This window comes from Canis lupus, chromosome 22, assembly GCF_048164855.1.
Source record: "Canis lupus baileyi chromosome 22, mCanLup2.hap1, whole genome shotgun sequence".
NCBI lineage: Eukaryota > Metazoa > Chordata > Mammalia > Carnivora > Canidae > Canis > Canis lupus.
In genome coordinates, this window is record NC_132859.1 from 32027965 (window position 1) to 32040779 (window position 12815).

General features: G+C 39.3%; 1 protein-coding gene across 3 annotated transcripts in view; it reads left to right on the forward strand.

Annotated features, from left to right (window-relative positions):
* Positions 1–3818: 3818 nt before the first annotated feature.
* Positions 3819–12815, forward strand: part of UBE2E2 (ubiquitin conjugating enzyme E2 E2) — a 471670-nt gene continuing 462673 nt past the window's right edge. The window contains exon 1 of one of the 3 annotated variants that reach the window (XM_072792955.1): positions 3819–3920. The gene's annotated coding sequence lies outside the window, so the exon portion shown is untranslated. The remainder of the gene's footprint in view (positions 3921–12815) is intronic. The other 2 variants (XM_072792951.1, XM_072792953.1) reach the window with 2 other exon arrangements.

Here is a 12815-nt window from a genome sequence, read left to right on the forward strand (position 1 = left end):
GGGGACCAGTTCTGGTGACTGGATCCCTGCCCTGTTACTTAGTTCTGACCCATTTTCCTTCTACTTTCTTCCTCTTTCCCATGGTGCTGGAAACCAGTGTCACCAGGTTCCATCAGCCTAAGGCTGCCTCCTCCCCATCATTGCTTTGTATTTCCAAATCTTTGTTTCCCAGGGCATTGATTTGCCTGGGAAGCCAGATGACTGGCCTTATTGGGTCTTCCTAGCATAGATGCCCCCCCTGGTGGGTCCCTGTCACCCTCATCTCCACGAATTGCCTTCCTCTACCATTGCTGGATTTCCCACACCACCCGCAACTTGATATATCCCCCAACTCTACCCTCCCTACATTGTACCTCTCAAATATTCATGTTACATTAAAAGGACATCTGTCCTCCACAGTTCAAAAATTGGTCTTTGATCTTTCCCAGGTAGGGCCTTCTCATGGAGTTTCTGTAATTTGCATACCCCTTCCTCTGGACAGACACTACCCTGTGCCAGGGTTCATGGCTTGCTGAGCAGAAACTCCCTTGGGCAAGTTACCAACTGCCCAACTTCACATTTGGCTTCACTTTTGCTGCCTGGAGCACATTTCCCCCAAACTCTTCCAAAAACTTTCTTCTTCTTCTTCTAGTCTCTGCTTAAATGTTCTCCCTCAGAGAGGCTCTCTAGCCATCCATTCTAAAGTAGGCCCTTATTATCATCTCACCTTACCCTCAAAGCACTTGGCAAAATTTATATATGTCCATTTGCTTATTTACTTATTTGTCTTCGTCTTCAGACTATCAGCTTCATTGAAGCTGAAATGACCGATGTGTACCCAGCCCCCCTCACAGAGCCAAAATAAATATTTGTTGAATGAAAGAATAAATGAGTGATCTATTTATCTAGCAATTGAGCTCCTTATATTAAAAATCGAGGAAATGGCACAGACCAGGGATCAGGATCACAAAAAAAAAAAGACAGACAGGCAACATAATACATAACCCACTGGTTTACAACACTAAAAAGTGGCAGGGTTTGGGACAAACAACAAAAAGTCCATAATCTTCAAAGACACTGAAATTCAACTTTCAAAAATACCCTACCAGCACAACAGAACTCACCCTGGACTCAGCATCTTGTCCATGATTGCTAGACTTCTTTCCAACTCCCGCAGCCTGATGGCCAGCTGGTAGACCAAGAATTCAGAACCCAGTGGATACAGTTCTCTCTTTAATCTCTTATAATCACCTGCTTGGCCAATTAATCTGGAGTTTTACTCCCAGGACATAGCGTATAGTCTTCCCTCAATTCCTTTCACATCTCTCTTTTCCACCTGCACTTTGCTAATTCCCATTCACCCCTTCTGCAAGGAGCCTTGCATGACCATGCCCACCCCTCCCTGTCCTGGGTGCTCCCATGATGCCCTGCACTCCTGCACATCTGTTTGTCTCCCCATCAGACTTCCCTTCAGGGAAAGGTCTGAGGCTTGTGCCCTGTTGTGTCCTTGGCCCCTGGCACAGTGCTTGTCACAAATTTGAATTGAAAACATTTACCAAATTAACAAATGACTCTGCCATAGGGATTCCTAGATGGTTGAATCACACTCCTACAAAAAGCTAAAGAATGGATCCAGATATGGATGAAGGCTCCATCCTATTCAAGATCCTTTGTGAATAACTCTGTTCAAGACAAGCTCTGCTCTGACGAAGCATGCAAAGCCGGGAAAGAGATTCAGTGTATTGGGAAATGGCCAAAGGAGAGGAGATAAGAGATTGTGGCTGTAATGAGTGTGGGTTGAGGCCTCAATTTTGTAAACCAACTTGAAATATTTTTGTGAGGGTTGGTGTGTAGGATTTGTGGAAAAGTGTGGGGGAGGAGGTGTGGTTCAAGGTAGGAATGTGCATCTGCTTATTGGATTCACTGACTGGTGGTTTTACAAGCCTGAGGCTGGAGCAGGTCCAGCTGTTTCACTTTTCCTTTGCCAGAGAGCCTATAAGTGCTATTTTAAAAGTAGCATTGCTGACAGGATTCTATAAATTAATCTGTGTGTACCTTTCTCACCCAAGTTCTCAATTTATAACACCCTCGGTTAGAACACGGCCTCCTCTCTTTCCTCAACATATGCATATAAATCAACTGGTTCATTCTCCTCTTTAAACACTATTTACTTCATTCTTGAATTTGATATCAGAATTGCTAAATGTCTGCTGAAGTTTAGGAAAGTAAAGTGGATAATAAATGGGGTCAAGAAACCCACATATTTTAGATGATGGCCAAACTTCTAATGCAGTTTCTAAAATCTACCCAATCACGTTAGTATTCTTCCCTAGTTTATTGTCTCATGAATGCTTCTCTCCAGGAATCAAACCTGTTAGTCACTAGTAAAATCCCTCATGAATGCTTGCTCTCAGAAATTATAAAATTTGGGGTGCTATATGTGTATAACCTTATTTAATTCTCACAGCAACCTACTGAGATAGGGGTATTGCAGCCTACCATGGAGGTACACCGCATATCTACTATACTCACATTGTCCATTCTCTGGAGAGGAAAGGACACTGGAAATGGAGTTTATCATTGATCTTGCCTACATGATGAAGGCTCCATTAAAATCCCTGAAGGGGGGGTTCAGAGAACTTCCTGGCTGGAAGTTCTACCTACATATCTATCTCCTGGAAAGGGTGACACATCCCAACTCCACAAAGACAAAAGCTCCTGCACTCAGAATCTTTCCACACCTCACCCCATGTATCTCTTCATCTGACTGTTCATAGGTATCCTTTATCATATCCTTCATTATATAATAAACTGGTAAATGTAATTGTTTCCCTGAGTTCTGTGAGCTATTCTGGCAAATGATCAACTCCAAGGAGGGGGCTGTGGGAACTTCTTTTGTAACCAAATCATACAGAAGTTGTGGGTAACCTGGGAACTTACTACTCACTATTGGTATTTGAAGTTGAGAGCAGTCTTGTGGATTTAGCCCTTAACGTACGGGATCTGCACTAACTCTAGCAAGTCAGAATTAAATTGAATTAAAGTGTAGGACATCCAGCTGATGTCACAGAGAATTGCCTTGGTGTGTGGGGGAAACAAGACCCATGTATGTAGTGTCATAAGTATTATGTGTGTGAGTAAAGCAAGAGAGATTCTCCTGTATACTCCTAATGATTTTCACCTACTAAATTCACACCTTTGTTTAAATTTCTCTTCTTGAGCGTGGGTTAAACTTATGCACTCACTTCTACCACATAGAACACAGCAGAAGTGATGGGATGTCACCTTCAAGATGAGATTAGAAAAGGCTATGGCTTCCATTATGGATGCTTTTCTCACTTGCTCTCTCACTGTCTCCTGTACCTTGTGTCACACACTGAAATGTGTCTCTCCCAAAGTCTGTATGTTGAAGTCCTAACCCTTAATGTGATGGTATTTGGAGATGGGACCTCTAGAGAAGTAATTAAGGTCAAATGAGGACATAAAGGCTGGTGTCCTTATAAAAAGAAGATGAGACATCAGAAATCTCTCTCTCCATACATGCACAGAATAAGGCCATGTAAGGACATGGTGAGAAGGCCACTGTCTAAAAGCCAGGAAGAGCACTCTCACCAGAAGCTAAAATTGTCAAGAACTTGACTATGGACGTCTAGCCTTCATAACTGTGAGAAAATAAGCGTCTGGCATTTAAGCTACCCGGGCTGCAGTATTTTGTTATGGCAGCCCAAGTAGACTAATACACATGTCATGAGGCAGTCCTGTGGAGAGAACTGTATGGCCAGGAACCAAAGCTTTTCAACAACTACATGAGTGAATTTGGAAGCAGATCTCCCTCAATCAAACCTTCATATGAGACCACACTTCTAGCTGACAGTTTAACTGTCAACTTAAGCCAGAGGCACTCAGCTAAGCTGCACCCAGATTCCTGACCTGCAGAAACTGTAAGATAACAAATGTTTATTATCATAAGCTACTAAGATTTGTAGTAATTTGTTATGCAACAATAGATAACTAATATATGGAAGTAATGCTCAGTGTCAAGAGATTAGGTAGATAAGGTGACTAACCAGAGAGTCAGCCCCAAATGCATTGCCAAAAATCAAAAATTTTTTAAAAAAGGAAGGAAAGAGTCAGAGCAGGGAACTGGGAATTCTAGTCTGCAGTCAAATAAAATATAGATAAGGAGGCAAAAGCAAGGAACAGACAACTGGCCAGGCAAATGAGAAGCCATCTTTGTAAATTCCAGAATGAGAGGGCCCCAACCTGAGATTGGATGCTCCAGGCCATAAGGTTTACTAGGTTTACTTCCAATATCCATAACAAATAGGTAAGGTGGTGTCTTAGTTTGAGTTATCCCAGAAACATATTTTGAAATAAAGACTCAAGGGAAAGTAGTTCATTCGGAGGTGATCCAAAAAAAAAAAAAAAAATACCACTAATGGAGAAGGGAAGTAAAACAGGAAAGAGAAGAAAGTGAATGGCATATTCTGTTCGGGCTGCTGTAATAAAATACCATAAACTGGGTGGCTCATAAACAACAAATATATTCCTCATAGTTCTGGAGACTAGTCCAAGATCAAGACCCAGGCAAATTCAGTCTGGTGAGAGCACTTTTTCAGGTTCCTAGATAGTGCCTTCTAGCTATTCTTCACATCGCAGAAGGAGCTCTATGGGGTGTCTTTTATAGAGGACTTCACTCTCATGATCTAAGCGCCTTCCAAAAGTCCCACCTCCTAATACCATTACATTGGGCATTGAGTTTCAACATATGGATTTTGGGGTGGGAGGGAAGGTACACATATACATTTGGCATATAGAAGACAATAATGAACACGTCAAGGGAGGGGGAGGGCATGAATTCCCAGTACCTGTTGCCTATAAAGACATACATGTGCTAGTAATGGGAGGTTAGCTGTGTGCCTGGACATAATAAGCGCCAAGGGGATAAGAATGAGACACTGGGAGCATCTGCTACATATAGGCCCTCTGAAGAAGCCTATAATTGTCTAGGTAACAACTACATACAGTCTTTCTAAATGAAACCATTAAAAATTACTATCATGAAAACCTGTCAAAATGAACATGATTGTTATGCTTTTTTAAAGAGATTTGAAAGAGTAAATTCAAATGAACTCAATCTCATTCTTGCACTAAATCTTGACTTGGGTCAGAGACCTTTGAAAAGTTACTAACTTCTCTGAGCCTTAGTTTTCTCGCCTGTAAAATGGACGCAATAATTCCTACTATAGTTGATAATTATGAGATAAAGTATGTCAAATATGGAGAAAATTCAATTTTTTTAAGTTTAAAACTGCTACAATAATTTAGTGATGGCAAATGTGCCAAAGGATTGCTTAAACAAAATTAGTAACACTACATAAAGTCAATATTAGTATATACTATAGATTGGATGTTTGTCCCCCAAAATTCATATGTAAAGTACTAACACCCAATGTGATGGTATTAGAAGGCAGGGCCTCTGGGAATTGACTGGATCATGAGGATGGAGACCTTATATAAAAGAATCCAGAGAGTTCCCTTGTCCCTTTCACCATATGAGAACATGACAAGAAGATAATTGTTTATGAACTAGGAAGTACGTTCTCAACAGGCACCAAATCTGCTAGCACCTTGACCTTAAACTTCCAAGTATCCAGAACTATGAGAAATAAATTTCTATTGTTTATAAGCCACCTGGTGTGTTGCGTTCTGTTAAAGCAGCCCAAACAGACTAAAATAGTGTCCTTGGAATAACAGGGTCAACAATGCTTATCAGTATCAAAATACTTACAATGAGCCATTGTACAGACAAGTATTTCTTACCACTTTCTTTCACATTCCAATGCTAAAATAACATAAAAAAGCCTAATGTTGTTTTCAGGCATATCCAATCAAAAATTTGTTATTTCTTTATTAAGGCTATTGTATAAAAAAGAAATATCCTATCAAAATGGTGAAAATTCATCTAAATAAGTTGGCATCCTTAGGGGAAAATGAGCTTTGCATGTGAAAAAACAAAATAACAGAGAAAATGGAGGAATAGCTCTCCAAAATTATAATTTCTTAAATTGTAAAACTGCACTGCATTGACAAAATTTGTCAGTATATAAACTAAAGGAAGGAAGCACCCTTTTTTTGTTTTTTGTTTTTTTTTTTTTGAGTTTGCTTCTGGAAAACTCAGAGCTGGAGATGAAATTTAAATTCATGAAGAATTGCCAAACAAGTAAAGCAGGGCTAACTGGCCAAAAATAAATAAACTAACTCCATATATGTGAGAAATGAATAGAAACACTATACATTCCTGTAAGTATCCCAGGGTTCATAAAAATAGTTCAAAAACCTCTGAAAATCTCTGATAAATAGACACAAATATTTAAGACACTTTAAAATTGGCAACACTATCACATGGTAGTGTGATACCAATGTGTAACAAACCAAATAGGAGGTTGTTACAAAGAGTTTGGGGTTTTGTGTTTTTTTAAGATTTTATTTATTTATTTGAGAAAGAGAACATGAGCAGTGGGAGAAGCAAAGGGAGAAAGACAAGCAGACTCCCTGCTGAGTGTAGAGCCTGATGTAGGCTCCATCCCAGGACCCTGAGATCAGGTCCTGAGTTGAAATTAGACCGAGCCACCCAAGCCACCCCCATGCGTTGGGGTTTTTTTATGCAAGTAAGAAAGAGGTACATATTGCATCAAATTAATAAGGTATAGGAGGTCCAGAAGCAGTGCTTGGAACAGGCAGACAAAATGGAATGGCTCAGAAGTTCCATCTGTAAATGCTGAGCAACTATTGAGGCATTCATTCTTTTTTTACTAAACCAGGCAAAAACCAGAGATAAATCCTTACTGAGCTCAGAAAAGACAGGCCAAAGTGTGCCAGAGCCTCTGATCTCTAACTCATGTGTAACCCCCTGCAATGGAAAAGGATGACTCCACGGTCCAACACAACTCAGTGAAAATATGCCTTTATGAAAACTCAAGTGCTTTTACATGCATTTTGTATTCACCAGACTTCATTAATTTTTCCCAAAGATTTTATCACTAAGAATGATATACATCGACCAGTGAACATAACATTCTGCTCTTAATGGCCCCAATATCCAAAAATGTACAACCTGCCTTCCAGTTTGCTACCCACTCACTGAGTCTGACCACAGCTGGGAGGGGCACCTTGGTGGCTCAGTGGTTGAGCGGCTGCCTTTGGCTCAGGGCGTGACCCTGGGGCCCTGAGAACGAGTCCTGCATCAGGTTCCCCACAGGGAGCCTGCTTCTCCCTCTGCTTATGTCTCTGCAGCTCTCTGTGTGTCTCTTATGAATAATTAAAATCTTTTTAAAAAGTCACTGAGAATCCATCTTTAAAGATATAAGACACAAATCACTCTGCTTCAAGTGTCCTCCTCCATGGCTCAAACCCCAATCTCAGCCTGAAACAACTTGCCAGCCTCACATTCCTACAAACATACTCTATGCTTGGATGTCAATGGTTACCGCCAAACTCTCTGAATCCATTAATCAAATTCTTTTCACATGGTTAAAGGCAATTCTGTTTGGGGAGTTGCTAGGCAGCTTTGTCTCCTTCCTGGAGCTCCATGATTAGTTGTTAAATGTCTTAGTCTTGTTGGCTCCTCTGTTGCTGGGGTGGTGAGCTAGTCATTGTTAGGCAGTAGGGTGATAGTTCTACCTCAGACAACAGCTGTACCACCTCTATCTGAGAAAGCCTATTGCCAAGGTCTTTGGAGAGACGTAGGGGGAGGGGTACTGTTAATTTGGCTCAGTGTCTCTCTTGGCCAGAATGAGGTTTTTTTTAAAGATTTTACTTATTTATTTGAGAGAGAGAGAGAGAGAGAGAGACCACGAGTGGGGAGGCAGGGAAAAGGGAGAGGGAGAAGCCGATATCCTGCTGAGCAGAGAGCCCGATGTGGGGCTAAATCTCAGGACCCTGAGCCCAAGGCAGATGCCCAACTGACTGAGCCTCCCAGGTGACCCAGCCAGAATGATTTTATTTGGAAATCTATGTGATCTAGATTTAGAGAAGGTCTCTGCCTTCGTAAAGAACCAACTATGACTTTATCCCAGGGGCTCCACACCATCAGGTTAGAACTTGTAGAAGAGCACTAAGGGTTTGCCTGTCTTCAAGTAAATAGATTTAACTCTTGGTTGATTCAGATTGTGTTTACCTGATGGAATCCAACAAAGTCAGCAGAATGGCTAGCTGTGATTGTTTTGTTGATGATGAAAAAAAGTTTCTAGTCATAATGCATGACTTGTTGGGTCACCTGGCTGGCTCAGTCAGTTACCCTCTGCCTTCAGGTCAGGTCATGGTCTCGGGGTCCTGGGTCTAGCCGTATGTCAGGCTCCCTGATCAGCAGAGTTTGCTTCTCCCTCTGCTCCTCTCCCCCCCCGCCCATGCTCTCACTCTCTCTCTATCTCTCTCAAATAGATAAAATCTTTTTAAAAAAAAATGTATGACCTGTGACCAAAATATTCCTATGATCTTGGTTCTGACTCAGCATGAATGAATAATCAAAAATATAAAAACGGCCCAAGCCTTCAGGACCAGATCTTACTCCAAAACAGGGTGTTAACCTACCACACCAAACTTCCTTGTACACAATACCATCTTGTATGCATAAAGTCAAATTAACAGGCTGACTCTACACTTCTCACTACACATCCCATGGCTTGGGAATTGGACAGATTCTATTAAGCCCAGATCCACCCCCTACAATCCCTGAGACATTGAGCAAGTCACCAATCCTTCTGAGCTTCAGTTTTCTTTCCTTAAATTTGAGACAATAAAATTAACTAATATAGCGATTGAGTTCCTAATATATACCAGTCATTCTTTTAGGTACTATGGATACATAAGTGAAAAAGAAAATAAATAAAAAGTTCAGCCATTATGAAGTTTAGGTTTTTCTATTCCTGAAGACTGTTCAGAGGAGTAGAAAAGAGAACAAAACAAATATAATGTTATCAACACGTAGTAAGCTCTTAATGTTAGGTCCCCCACAATCCCCTCACTTAGTTTTGTTTCACAATGATAAGTGCTATGGAGAAGGTAGGAGAAAGTATAGTGTGTTATTTCTGAACTGTGTTTAGAAATTTAAGGTACAAACCCCACTTAAGCCAATATTTTTTTTCAAGCTTCAGATTCTGCTATACTAGCATTTTTTCTAAATGAAAAATATGGAATAAAATGGCAAAGAAAGAAATGGAATGGAAATGGAAATAAGGATTAAGTATTGATTCCCAAAGGTTTTGTTCCAAGCATGTGTGCGCGCATGTATGCGTGTGTACTGGCTCAGGATGTGAAATGCGTTTCTGACTATAGGTCAAAAAAAATTTCAAAAAATTTTGAAAATTACTGAACTATATATAATTTTAAAATAAAGAGAAATTTTCTTTTATCTTTTGTTATCATCCTCAACTACCTAACTTAACTCCTTACCTAGTATTTATCGTGATGACTACTGTAGAAATGTACACCAAGATAAAGTAGTTTTTTGAGAAAAAGGAAAGACCATTCTCTAAAATTAAAATCATTTTGTAAGTCATTTTCTATAGTCCTTTGTATTCTACTTATTTCCCAGGATGTCCAGAAGTGAAACAGACAGAATGGGGACAGAGAATGGGGTATACTTGCTCCCTCTAAGAGTATTTTCCAAAAGTGACACTTTCTCAAAAATATCTAAATTAGTATGTTTACATGGTGTTGTTTAAAATTATCATGAAAAAAATTGAAGGGAAATATAAAAACAAGATTGCACAGCGGGAAAAGAAAGTAGAGGAATGCCATCCTCCTCCTCTCCACCCAATGGGCCAGGTCTTGCACAACCTCTCAGAACTTAGCTATGCCATATCTGCAGAGATATTGCCTCTGATTTTCAAAATTTGCCATGGTGCTGGCCAGCTTAGAATCACCCAAACTGCATGGTGGATAATGGTGTTAATTCCTTACCACATTTTTCCCATTGACTTTATTCTTGCACCACCTGTCCACTTTGTTGGGAACTAACCTAAATCAATTCAGTCGTAAATAACTAGTAGGCTTTTTTTTTTTTTTTTTTTTTTTTTGGTAAATAACAATTGCCTTAAAAAAGCAGAAATTCTGCATCATTGTTGTGTCTCCTCAGAATAACATGTTAAATGTATAAGACAAAAAGCATAGGAATTAAAAAGAAAACAAACTACATTGAAATACAGTTGTTGAAATATTGTTAAATACCTGTGATATAAAAATACATAGAATTCTCTATTAATAAATTAAAAATAGACCTACTAGTGGATCTGCTATCACTATAATTGCAAGGTAAAGGTGAGATGAAATGGCACATTGGGATATCTGCAATAAAAGTTATATGTGATGAAAATAAATGTGATTTCTATTAGTGACAAAGGAAGTTAGTAACACAAGGATGTGTTGCCTACACTTATAACTGAAGGAAAGTCTTATTTCAGTTAGAGTTAGTAAGGAAAAACCCTAATCCATTTTCATATCCAACACCATGGACATCTTGAATTTTACCTATGCAAAGTGTACTACAGGTTGAAAGCTCCTCGTTAGAGGCAAAAGATGGTTCCAGATCTCTCTACAATCTTGTTACAAAGTAGCAAAGAAGGCAAATGTCTGATGGAATCCTGCCATTTAATTAGCAGGCAGTCCCAAGACAATCATGTATCCTGTTCTTTAAACAGGATGAAATCCCAACTCTCTGTCTTTTTAGAAAATCTGACAGCACCTTGTGGGAGAGGCTTACCCAAGCCAAATGTGCCAAAAATCAAACACCAGGACTCAACTAACCCTCAAGTAGAGTCAGACAACCAAGAATCTTTCTAATCAATGACTTAATATAAGACTGCCTAGGAATCATAACCTAAAGCCCTTTTCAGGGCTGCTGCATACAGTTGTGTTGATTGACCACTGTGTAACCCTATAACCAAATGCAGTGACTGTGCCATTTCTAAGGGTACTGACTGCTGGGCTCTCTCACTCTATTATTATTATTATTATTATTATTATTATTTTATAAGGATAGAAAGAGAGCATATGAGTGGGAGGGAGGGGCAGAGAGAAAGAAAGCTAATCTTAAATGGGCTCCACTTCCAGCACCCCTGGTGTCTCTCATTCATATCCTTGTTCCAAGAAGCAATGCTCAAACTACTATCTAATATCAAAACAAAACAGGGGAGGGAACCTGGGTGGCTCAGTTGGTTAAAGATTTGACTCTTGGTTCCAGCTCACATCATGATCTCAGGCTGGTGAGATCAAGTCCTGCATCTAGCTCCACACTCAGCCCCAAGTCTACTTGAGATTCTTTCCCCCTCCCTCTCCCTCTTCCTGTGCTTCTTCCTCTGCTCTCTGGCTCTCTCAAGAATAAATAAATAAATAAATAAATAAATAAATAAATAAATAAATAAATAAAATCTTTTTAAAAAATGCTACAGGGTGCTCTCAGTTGAGTGTCATGATCTCAGAGTCTGGGATCAAGCCCTGTGTTGGGCTCCACAGTCAGCAGGGAGTCTGCTTGGGGATTCTCTCTCCCTCTCTCTCTGTCCTTCACCTCCTTACGTCTCTCCTTCTCTCTCTCTCAAATATTTATTTATTTAATCTTTAAAAAATAAGCATTTACCCCATCAGAATGGGTGTTGATTAAAAACAACTAGCACAGGCATAACAGTATGTCTTACATGAATTTTAGCCTTGCCCTATTCATGCATGGATAGAGAGTATCTTCTAGATAATCCCTACATCTTGACCACTAAGTTTACCAATGAAAGTCCATTTCTAACTTATACTCATTAACAAAGCCTGTTGTATTGATCAGAAATCTGCATAGTAAAATACTTAGAGTAACCATTTCTGCAGTTGGCCTCTGGATTAAATGCTGGCTAACCATTTCTGGAGGGTGTGATCCAGCAACTATCTTTGGTGAATGGATTAAAATGAACACAAATATGTATATATAATATATTATCCTGAAATTATTTCCGAAGTATCATAGGCCAATTACCCAATTATCACTATTTTGGTAAAAAATAACCTGTTAATTTATTAACCTGCCAAACTGTTTTGGAAACAAGAAATATCTCTTGTACCTACCAGTGAAAAGAAGTTTTTAAAACTTTATCTTTGAGTCAAGATGCTTCAGTTATCCTCTATTAAATGATACTTTGCAAGGTTTGGGATTTCCCAAAGCATCATGTAGTTTTAAGGAAACTAAATCCAGCAGAGAGATTCTGTGGTGCATGAAGGGATGTAGTTAAACAAGCCTATCTAGAGACTAAAAGGGATCAGAGATCAGAACATAGAAAAATCATGACAAAAACAGAGCTATAGAAAAGAATGAAGCTGCTGCTCTTTAAAAGCAATGAGTTGAAACTGTATGTGAGAGAAGACATTAGTACAGGACAATTGAAGTCTTAAAAGGAATTGAGGAAGTCTTAAAAGGAAGGCATTTGAGGTAGAGAGAAGGGCAGATTTCTACCTTCCTGCTCTGATCAAAACAATCTCAAGTGCTCAGACAGCAGTGCACTTTCTACTAGGCTACACCTAATGGAATATAGGTAAAACAAACAAACAAAAAAAGTCAGGATCATGTGAAGAAAATTAGGAAGTTAAATACTCATCTAACCCAGGAGTCAAAAAAAATCACCTGAACAAAATTCAGTGTAAAAGCTAGAAAGACAAAATGGCAACTATAAAAAAGGAGAACAGTAAACTAAACTAGTTCTGATCCAAAAATAATTTCAAGTAAAGAATGATATTTCTTTTTTTAAGATTTTATTTATTCTTGAGAGACACACAGAGAGAGTGGCAGAGACATAGGCAGA